Genomic DNA, 10,167 nt, shown 5'->3' with positions numbered 1-10,167 from the left:
ACTGCCCCCTGTAATGTACTCAGAAGTAGGCTACAACATTTAGTCACTTATACTCAACCAATCGACTATGAATCGATCCCTCCACTGATTTCTCTTGTTGGATGTTGAGCTAAATGTCACCTTGGCTTTCTCTCGCTTCTTTCTACAGATGCAATATAATAACACCGCTGCCCATACGCGTTCGGTAAGGACACGATCACTCTTTCACTCTCAGATTTGAGATTGAACATTTTTAACCGCGACCGAAAGCTAACTCCTCCTCTTTGCCTCCAGGTGGCGTACCACCAAGCAGAGATGGCGCTGGCGCGGCAGAGGAGCAAACTTGCGGACGTACACAACAAGTAGGCTTAGCAGCCACAGAATACGACTGAAATAAGTTACTGACAGATACTGGGCTTTAGCCAGCCGGTGACATGGGATGCACATTTGATTGCATCCCCATTGCTGAGCTAAACGGGCTATGCGTGCTGATGTTGCTCGGAGGGGAGAGACCGAGGGTGTCTGAATGGCTGTATGTTTGTTGCTTTTCAGGCTGGAAGAGATGAGCAACAAGTCCGCGGTGCATTCTGGGAAATCGGAGACACCCCAGAAACGTCAGGCGGCCCCTCGCGAAACGGGTGAGTCCCGGGTCCCGCTCCGCTGAGATGTTGGGCTCCAGGGTTATGGATGCGCCCCATGGGCTGGCACACCCACATCGCAATATAGGGGACACAGGCCATCCACTCTTATGTCTCTATCCTGAGCGACCCCCGTTTCTTATGATGTAAACGACTATCATTTAATTGAAAAATTATCATTTAAGCTCTGATCTCTTAGGTCATTTTGTTATCTCTTCTAGGTGGTTCTAGTAACACCGGTAATCCCTCCTCTACCAATGGGCATCGGCCAACTGCTGATGAACGGGTAAGTTTAAAATGTCTCGACGCGTTCACAAGTAGCACGAAGACACACGCCAATTTGTGTGTTTTCATCGTTTGCACCAGCTGGGTTTTATTTTGAGTTTTTATTTTAAAATGTCAGTTATTAGAGCCTGCTCGCCGTGAAATGTCTCATTTTCGATCCCTGCTTGATTTGTCTGATGCTAAACTGTGAACTCTCTCCCTCCCCTCTGAAAGGCTGCGGGTCAGGACAGGGACGGGGGACAGCAGGCCGGGGGATGGACCACCGTGCAAGGCCGCAGAGGTCAACGAAAAAAAGCCCTGCTCCTGACCACCAACAGGAAAGCTTAAAAAAAAGCCCTGCTCCTGACCGCCAACAGGAAAGCTTAAAAAAAACCCCTTTCCTGACCGCCAACAGGAAAGCTTAAAAAAAGCCCTGCTCCTGACCGCCAACAGGAAAGCTTAAAAAAAACCCCTTTCCTGACCGCCAACAGGAAAGCTTAAAAAATCCCCCTTTCCTGACCGCCAACAGGAAAGCTTAAAAAAAACCCCTTTCCTGACCGCCAACAGGAAAGCTTAAAAAAAACCCCTTTCCTGACCGCCAACAGGAAAGCTTAAAAAAAACCCCTTTCCTGACCGCCAACAGGAAAGCTTAAAAAAACCCCTTTCCTGACCGCCAACAGGAAAGCTTAAGATACGTTCAAACAAATCCTTAAATTGACTGAGGAAATTGTTAAAAACAAAAAAACAAAAAAAAAACACAATCACGATATTTAATCATTATTTACGAATAATAGTTTCCTGAACTGTTGTGCACTACAGTAATGTAATGAAACATTATAAATGTGTAAAAAAATACTGCTTATGAGTAGGAAAATAAATAAATAAAGTTCCCTGCAAAAAAAGAAACTTGTCTCAAATTGTGTGAAAAGAAATCCACTTTTAAGGACACTGATCAGGACAAAGAGCCATAAGTTCCCAGCTTTAGCTTTGAACATCGGCCCAGATCGTACACACAGACTTGACTGAGATTGGCCACAGAAGGTCAAATTAATCAACAGAGCTGGACAAAGAAACCAACAATCGGTCCTGTAAACAGACAGTAAATATCACCAACCAGCTAAACCAATAGTTACACGGCTTACATCACTACCACAAAAGGGAACTGAAAACGAAAGAAAGAGTAAAGCCAAGGAGGGTCAGGGGAGCCCTGGGACGGTCTGCAGAGGGGGGTCTGGAGTCTGAGTCAGACTCTGCCAGCCTCACAGGTCAAGGGTCAGTATCTGAGCCTGACGAACGTCACTCAGAAACGCGGCTCGGCTCCGCCAGACTCTGGGGACGGGCTTTTGCTCGTAATCCCACGCAGGAGTTAACGATGAACCGCAGTCTCACTGTGGAACGGGAGTCCAGTCAGTGTATACATCGCTTCCGTTGGGGCAGGCAGGAACCGCCACTGAAACGGGGGCATTGAAGGGGGGGACTGTAGCTCCAAAACGGCTGGCGACGCCAGGCCTGCGTTTCTCGCGCCTACCCTCTCGGGGGCAGCGGAAGCGAAGGTCGGGGACGAGGGCGGCGACATTTAGGGCCCTCACGGGCTCCCGAGGGAGGGCGCGGCCGCTGACGAGAACGTTCCAGAAGCCTTCGCAAAATGTCTCTCTGCCCGCCGGGCGGGGCACTGCTTATATCCCAGGCCATTGCGGTCTTCGTTATTTAATTAACCTTTATTTACGCAAGGTAGGTTGACTTGAGCACACACGCTCTTTTTACAGCGACGCCCTGTCAATGCCCCCACAAGTAGCCTGACCCGCATGCCTTTGGACTGCGGGAGGAACCCGGAGTACCCGGAGGGAACCCACGCGGACACGGGGAGAACTTGCAACGTGCAAACTCCACACAGAAAGGCCCCACCCAGGCACCCAAGGCCAGTGCTGTCCTCTGCACCGGCCATGCCCCCAAATCCTTATAACCCAACCAAAACAGTCTGTGTGGAAGTGTTTGCTTGTTTTTATTTTTGCCTATGTTTAATTGTAGCCCAGAACATGCCAATGCAGAAAAACATTAAATAATATGCTTAACACAATCACAACCAAACCGCTCGTCTGAAATTGAATCCGAGCATGAATTCATCGGCCGTGTTCACATCCTGCCGCTTCACGTGCGCGATAAGGTGACATCGGGCCAAACCGACCTGACGCATTTTGAAAGGCTGCACATTTCAGGCCAAAATTCACTAAAAGCTACGTGGAGTAGCTCGGTGCATGTGAGAGTGTGGAGTGTGGAGCGCGGCTTTAACTTCAGTCAAAAAAAACGCGACAGGACTGAAGGGATTTTGAGCTCGTGCCAAGAAATGTGACGGATCTCACACGCCCCCGCGGCGCATGGGAAACGTAGTCCTGGCTGAGTGCAGGAAACGTAGTCCTGGCTGAGTGCGGGAAACGTAGTCCTGGTTGAGCGTGGGAACCGTAGTCCCGGTTGAGCGCGGGGCCCGTTTTCACACGGGAGAAGGCAAATGAGCAGGAACGCCAGGGGGGACTGTGACGCGCGGCCACGCCCCACCACCGCCGTCTACGCTGTGACTCAGCTCCGCCCCCTCAGGCGCTGCGGGGACAGGGGCGTTACTTCAGCACGGGCGAGAGGCCCAAGTGAACTCCCCGGGGCGCAATCCGAATATCCGCCTTAAACATTCAACATGCACAGCCTCTGCGCAATCCCGTTCATGCGATTAGCATAAGGAAACAGACGGATGAGGAGGAGAAGAAACGACGAACGCCAAAATGTTCGTGGAAACGTTCTCACGCGCAGTTCACAAAAAACATTCGATGCACACGAATAGCGCATCTCCGTCCGGCTAGGAAAAGCAAAACTAGCTTCCATACCGAATCTGAAGGTGACACTTAGCGCAGACTGAGGCGGCGGCCATGTTGATTAATGTTTTTCAGTCAGGGGCCTAACCACATGCGTAGCTGACACACGATGAGTTACTGCCCGAGAGATACAACATGACGGGACTAGATGGGCTGAACTACCTGTTCTTGCAATCAACCCGGTATATTTTTGACATGTCGTCATTAAGTATTTATGTATTTTCATACAATTTCTTATTCAGACTTTTTATTTTTTTATTTTTTAGATTAAATGCACTGCTGGGTGTCGTGAACTCAAGTGAAATATTGCACTGGGTGTGAATACAAAATGACTAATGCGACCGTGGGTTGAAATATGTATCCACTCAATATTCCATTTCATTTTCCCCAAGCTGCATGTACTGCGCCATTACACGGTGAGAGAAAGCCTGGTCATCTTTCATAACGGCATCCTTCAGGCTACAAAGCACAGGCGCATCAATTGCTCTTGAGGCCCCGAGACACAAACATGGCACATGCTGTACGACTCAAACGGCAGAGAAATATGTTTGTGTGTAATAACGAAAGGCAGGGGGCTGTATGTGACGCTTTCTGAGGCGTGCAGCAGCTCTGGGGTTTAGCATCACCTACAGTACTGTGGGTGCTCAGCCAGGGTCTCAAATGCAGACGACCTTCTGCGTTATAGCAGTGTCGAACTGCTAATTATCTGCATGCTATTGGCGGCAGCGTAGTCTAACGGCTAAGGAGTCGGTCTTGTAACCTAAAGGTCGCAGGTTCGATTCCCCGGGTAGGTACACTGACGTTGTACCCTTGAGCAAAGGTACTTGACCTGCATTGCTCCAGTGTATATCCAGCTGTATAACTGGATACAGTGTAAGTCGCTCTGGAAAAACCGTCAGTCAAAGCTAAGAGCAAACGTCGGCTGAATCCCGCAGAAGGCCTCGCGCCTGGTTGCTCAGGAAGCGCGGCGTGTGCGCTGCTCTCCAGCCTCTGCGGCGTTGGGGCTGACTGACCCCCGCCGGCGTGCAGAATTGGAGGAGGATTAAGAGTTTAACTCCAGCGCCCCGAGGGAGTGCTTGCTTTGGAGGGAAAGGGGAGGAGGGGGGGGGGTTGCGCCCCTGCGCCCCCAGCGCAGCCAAGGGTCCGGCTTAGGGCCCTGTCCCCTCTGAGGAGCAGCTGGCCCACTGTGTGCACGGAGGAGGGCGAGGCAGATGACCGTCCCGTCTGTTTACCAAAAACGGCCTCATTTCAGACGGCGGGGAGCACCGGCACTTCACGCTTCCTGATGAAGGGATTAAACGCAAAAAAGGGATTAATGGGATGGATTCTGTGGATAGTGCACCCTTACAATCACACACACACACAAACTTACACACACTCACGCACACACATGTACACACACAGACGCACACACACAGATACACACACACACACACTCACGCACACACATGTACACACACAGACATACGCACACACACACACACACAGACACACACACATGCACACACGCACACACAGACACACAAACACACACACACACACACAGACTAACAGACACACACACACACACACGCACGCGCACACACAAGAGCACGCACACACAGCATCATGCACTCGCCTACTCATCATACGCCAAGAGTGAGCCAGTCTTTGTCGTGACCTTTGACTCACACTCAGTGTCAGGTTGACTTTCTCTAATCCCAGTCCACTATTGTCTAAAACTGCACAAGTTAATCCCTTCTCTACGACATACATAAATTCACTCATGAATTCCTTGTCTTTTATTACTGGAGCTTTTAGTAGCTGTTAAATGGTAACTGTAAATCAGACACAGGATTTATAATACATTTGCCTCATTTAAATTTTGGTTGAATTGTTGCTTTATTCAGCATTGTGTAACCCACACGAGCAGAATGAACACCATCTCAAGCAGGCCAGTGTCCACAGGGACACAGTGGGCACATCAATCGTAGGAGTTCAGTTTTGCATTGTTTTTGATAAAGTGGCTGTTCTTGTATCACAAACAAACCCCTCCTTGTCCAAGCGCCATAGCGCTCCTCAGGACAGCACCATTCAGTATTCAAAGAGCTTCTTATTCACACAAATCTCAACGGATCTTTCAGCATCAGCTCATCTAAGGGGTGGGTTCCTTCAAGGAAACACCTCAGGAGGTGATCAAATTGATCCGTCGGCCCAGGGAGAGGGGCAGGCATTATGGGCATGATGCTCAGCTCTGACACGTCAAAGGATCCGTCCGAAACACAGGCCCCATTGTTCCATGAACTCAATTAGAGTAATCCCACCAAATTAATTCGGCTGGAGTGTCTGATGACCCAAATTTCCCGCCACCGTGCAGACTCCACCCACGTGCCACTACCGTGGGAGGTCCCATGTCACACCGGGGTGGGGGGGAGGGGGGAGGGGGGTCACCCGGGCGATTCCCCGTCAACATGCTCCTCTAACTAAGCCACGCCCCAAACGCCACACAGCTGGTTCACAGCTGGTCGTTTCGACGCGAGCCGCTTCCACGAACAAAGATTCGAGGAACGCCTTCCCTTCTGAAGGAGTGGGTCCAGGTCCAGTCTCTTACGCAGTCACGAGAAGACCGTTTCTGACATTCCACACTTCGGTTCAGTTGCCATATAATTATAACGATGTAAATGGTAAATGGTAAAACGGCCGAGGGCGAGGTCACCGCCCCGCTCGCCGAACGAGGGGAGGGCGCTAGAAAGCGTTCGTCGCGTGCTCTGCCGGCGTGCGTGGTGGACGCCAGTCGATGAAAGCCCCGCTTGTTCAGCCAGAGCGGCATCGCCCGCCAGGGCGGCATCAGCGTCCAGAGTGGCATGGCCTGGCAGCAGGCAGAGAGGCCGGTGACGTTCTGAGAGCCCGCTCTGTTCCCTTCACTGTGCCGAGAACAAAGCGAGCCCTCAGCGCCTCTGCACACGGGCACGCCGCTGTCCTTAAGGGCCTCCAAAGGCCCCGCCCCCACACAGACAAAAAGAAAAAGAACAGAGCGTACGTGTGGGAGCGCGGACGAGAAAACGCCGTTGCCGCGGACGCCCACCGCGGGCCGCGCCGCTGCGAATTCCTCCGCCCCGCCTCGCGCCGCTGAGGAAGGTCCCGGTTGCGCTCAGTCTGGAACAGAAAACGGTGGGACCTGGAGAGGTCGCTGCAGCTCTCGTTAACTCCCTCCCCCCCCCCCCCGGTTCCTTTCCACACTCCCAAGGCCCGGTTGAGAACGACGCCGTCGCCGGACCTGACGCGGAGCAAACGGCTCGCCCCTCGGGGCGGAGGTACCCGTCCGTCACTCAGGATAATTGCTTCTCTCTTTTCCCCGAGCGCTTATTTATTTATTTTATTTATTTATTTATTTTTCACACGGCAGCGTTAGCGAGGGCGCTGAAGGCAGAAGGAATGCGTTCCAGTCCGCCGGCAGCTGCCAATCCGCCGGGGCGGTCGGACCGGTTCCTTTGCGCCAGACGAGTCCCGCTGTCAAAACAGAGCCGTGTGGCTCGGGGGGGGGGGGGGGGGGGGGTGATCGCTGACGAGGGGGGGGGAGGGCTGGGGGTGAAAAAAACATCCGGGTGTGCGGGGTGCCCTTATTTTCGCCTACGCGGTCGTTCGCGTTCCGGAGAAACGCGGGGCGGGGCGGGGCGGGGCGCTGGCGGTGAGTCACTGTGACCCAAAAAACCCAGGTGAGGCGCCGCATCCCTCCCTCCGGCCCGAACGGCTCGCGCACATGGAACTCTCCGGAACTTTTTTGTTTTTCTTTTTTGTTTTTTCGGAGGAACCCGCTGCTCCACGGCGACGCGCTCGCACCCCCTTCCCGCCACTCCCCGGGGGGGGGGGCTGCCCCGTGAACACTTATGCAGTGAAAAGTCAGTAAAAAAAAAAGTCAGTGAAATACTGCTGAGGCGTTCGGGTGAATACCTGGATGAGGAGTGAAAATCTTTTAGCCGACTAGGACTCAGCCAGGCCAGATCCGGGCTAAACCCGAGCCATTAACCCAGTTTGTTTATGTTAAAATGTCTCTCAGCCTAGATTTACGCCCCTCTAGAATAGTGCAGATTCCCGTTTTTGCTCACTGGGTCTCTGCGTTTTACTATTTACTATTTCCAGAGAAATGAAAACCTGCCGTTTCGCGGCACGTAAACGTAGCTGCGATTCCGGGAGGTTTTTGAAGACTTACAGTGGCCTGGAAAAAAAAAAAAAATCGTAGATAACTGCCAATCAAAGCTGAGGATGAATGCTGATTGGATTAGGGACAGCGTGTCCGCGGCTTCTGTCCGTCCGCCGTCTACGCCATGAGAAACGAAACCAGCACGGAGACCCTTCGATGAGAAACGGACGCCTCCCTGTTCCTTTTAACGGTTTGATCAGACGGGGTAATCCCCGTGGAGAACGAGGGGAACAGACAGAGGCTAATTAAGGGTCTATTTTTGGCGGCCCCCCCGGGGACGGGCAGCACACCCGCACCTGCTCTGCTTTCGGCGGGGAAGGCGGGAAGGCGCCCCCGGTCCGCCCCGCGCAGAGACCCGGGACCAGAAACAGCTGCGGTGGGGGGTGAGCGAGCCACGCCCCGGGGGGGGGGGGGGGGTGTTAACTCGCTGCCTAAGCCACGATTTTCACAGCGCGGAGGTGGGTCTGTCGTCGGTGCGACTCGGTGTTCGCTCTTCGCCCCCCCACCGGACGGCCCCCGCCCTACGCCCCACCCATCGCCGGGACGGGCCCCGCCCACTTCCCTCGCGTGGCCCCACCCCTCCGCTCTTTGTCCGAGAGGCGAAACAGGAACAGCATTTGTACTTCTTCGGATGCACCTTGAAATGTTCGGCTGCATCACGTATTTCTTGTGCATTTGTATGTATTTTTCTCACTCTTCTCCGGATTCTGTATCGCCTACAATTAATAGCATTGTGTAGTTTTGGACTGCTACGACAAAATTCTCAAATAAAAATGATTTTTTTTCATTTCTGAGTCAAAGGGAAAGTGAACGACAGCTCCCCGGACGGGTGTGGCTGGCCTGGCGCGGGGAGGAGAAGGAAAGGGTGGTAAAGTGCTGAAAAGCGTTGTGAGTGTGTTTGCACGCAAAGGGGAGCGGGGACCTATGTGACCTCATATCTGCATTAATCTGCAGCCCGTGGGGGGGGGGGGGGGGGAGAGAGGGAGAGAGAGGGGGGGTCTTTAATAACCGCTCCAGACCGCACTGACAGCAGGAGGGCCTGTGAGCCCCCCCCCCCGCCCGCGCTCAACCAAGCGAACGGGGTTAATTGAGCCGACCGCCTCCATCATCTGGGCTCCGGTGATGCGACGCCGCTCTGCTTGGAGATTAATTTATGCGGCCGTGCGCCCCCCCCTCACCCCCCACCCCCCCGCCACCCGCACCGCACCCCACCCCCCCAGCGTCTGCCCCACCTGAGGGCGGCCGCGTGGTGAATGGTGCCGTGCTTGTGCCGTTTGGTTGTCAGTGCGCCCCCCCCCCCCCCCCCCCCCCCCCCCCCCCCCCCCCCCCCCCTTCGTGGCGGGATGGCGGGCGGCTTGGCCCGCTTCAGTCTCATTGTGAATCGGTGGCCCGTTAATAACAGGGGCTGGGCTGGGACAGAACGACCACCACACAGAGACAAAGATGCACAGGGGTCTTTATCCAGTCCAGATTAATACTGCAGCACAAGGGACTGTCTATAAACAACTGTAGTATAAGTGAGTGTGTATAAACGACTGTACCATAAGGGACTGTGTATAAACGACTGCAGTGTAAGGGACTGTGTATAAATAACTGAAGCATAAGGGAGTGTGTATAAATGACTGTATCATAAGGGACTGTATAGTCATTAGGCTAGTAAGCTATTGTTAGTCCCCTATGATACAGTCACTCCCTTATGCAAGTCATTTATGCATAGTGACAAGGGAGTGTGTATAAATGACTATATCATAAAGGACAATCAATAGATGACGAGCCTATAAGAGTGTGTATAAATGACTGTAGTGTAAGGTACTGTTTCTAAACGACTAGCCTAAGGGAGTGTGTGTAAATGACTGTGGTGCACGGAACTATTCATAAACGACTAGCCTAAGGGAGTGTGTGTAAATGACTGTGGTGCAAGGAACTATGTGTCAATGACTAGTCTAAGGAAGTATGAAGATATGAATGCAGCGTAAAGTACCGACCAAGTATTCATGTCTGCAGCATAAGGGGCGTGTGTGTAAATATCTATCGTCTGGGAATGTGCATAAATTACCGTAGCATGGAGGGGTGCGTATAAGGGACTGTAGTGCAAGGGATTGTGTGTGTAAACAAATTACTGTTGTGTAAGGGAGAGTGCATAAATGACTACTCTTGTGAAAGTCCGTTCACCGGCGACAGCGCTGGCGTGCGTTCGAGACGAGGAGCGCTCGTGCCGAGCTAAGTTTGCAGTGAGCAGTTAGCG

Source organism: Anguilla anguilla, chromosome 19 (genome assembly GCF_013347855.1).
Source record: "Anguilla anguilla isolate fAngAng1 chromosome 19, fAngAng1.pri, whole genome shotgun sequence".
Taxonomy (NCBI): domain Eukaryota; kingdom Metazoa; phylum Chordata; class Actinopteri; order Anguilliformes; family Anguillidae; genus Anguilla; species Anguilla anguilla.
Note: the sequence above shows the minus strand (reverse complement) of the source record.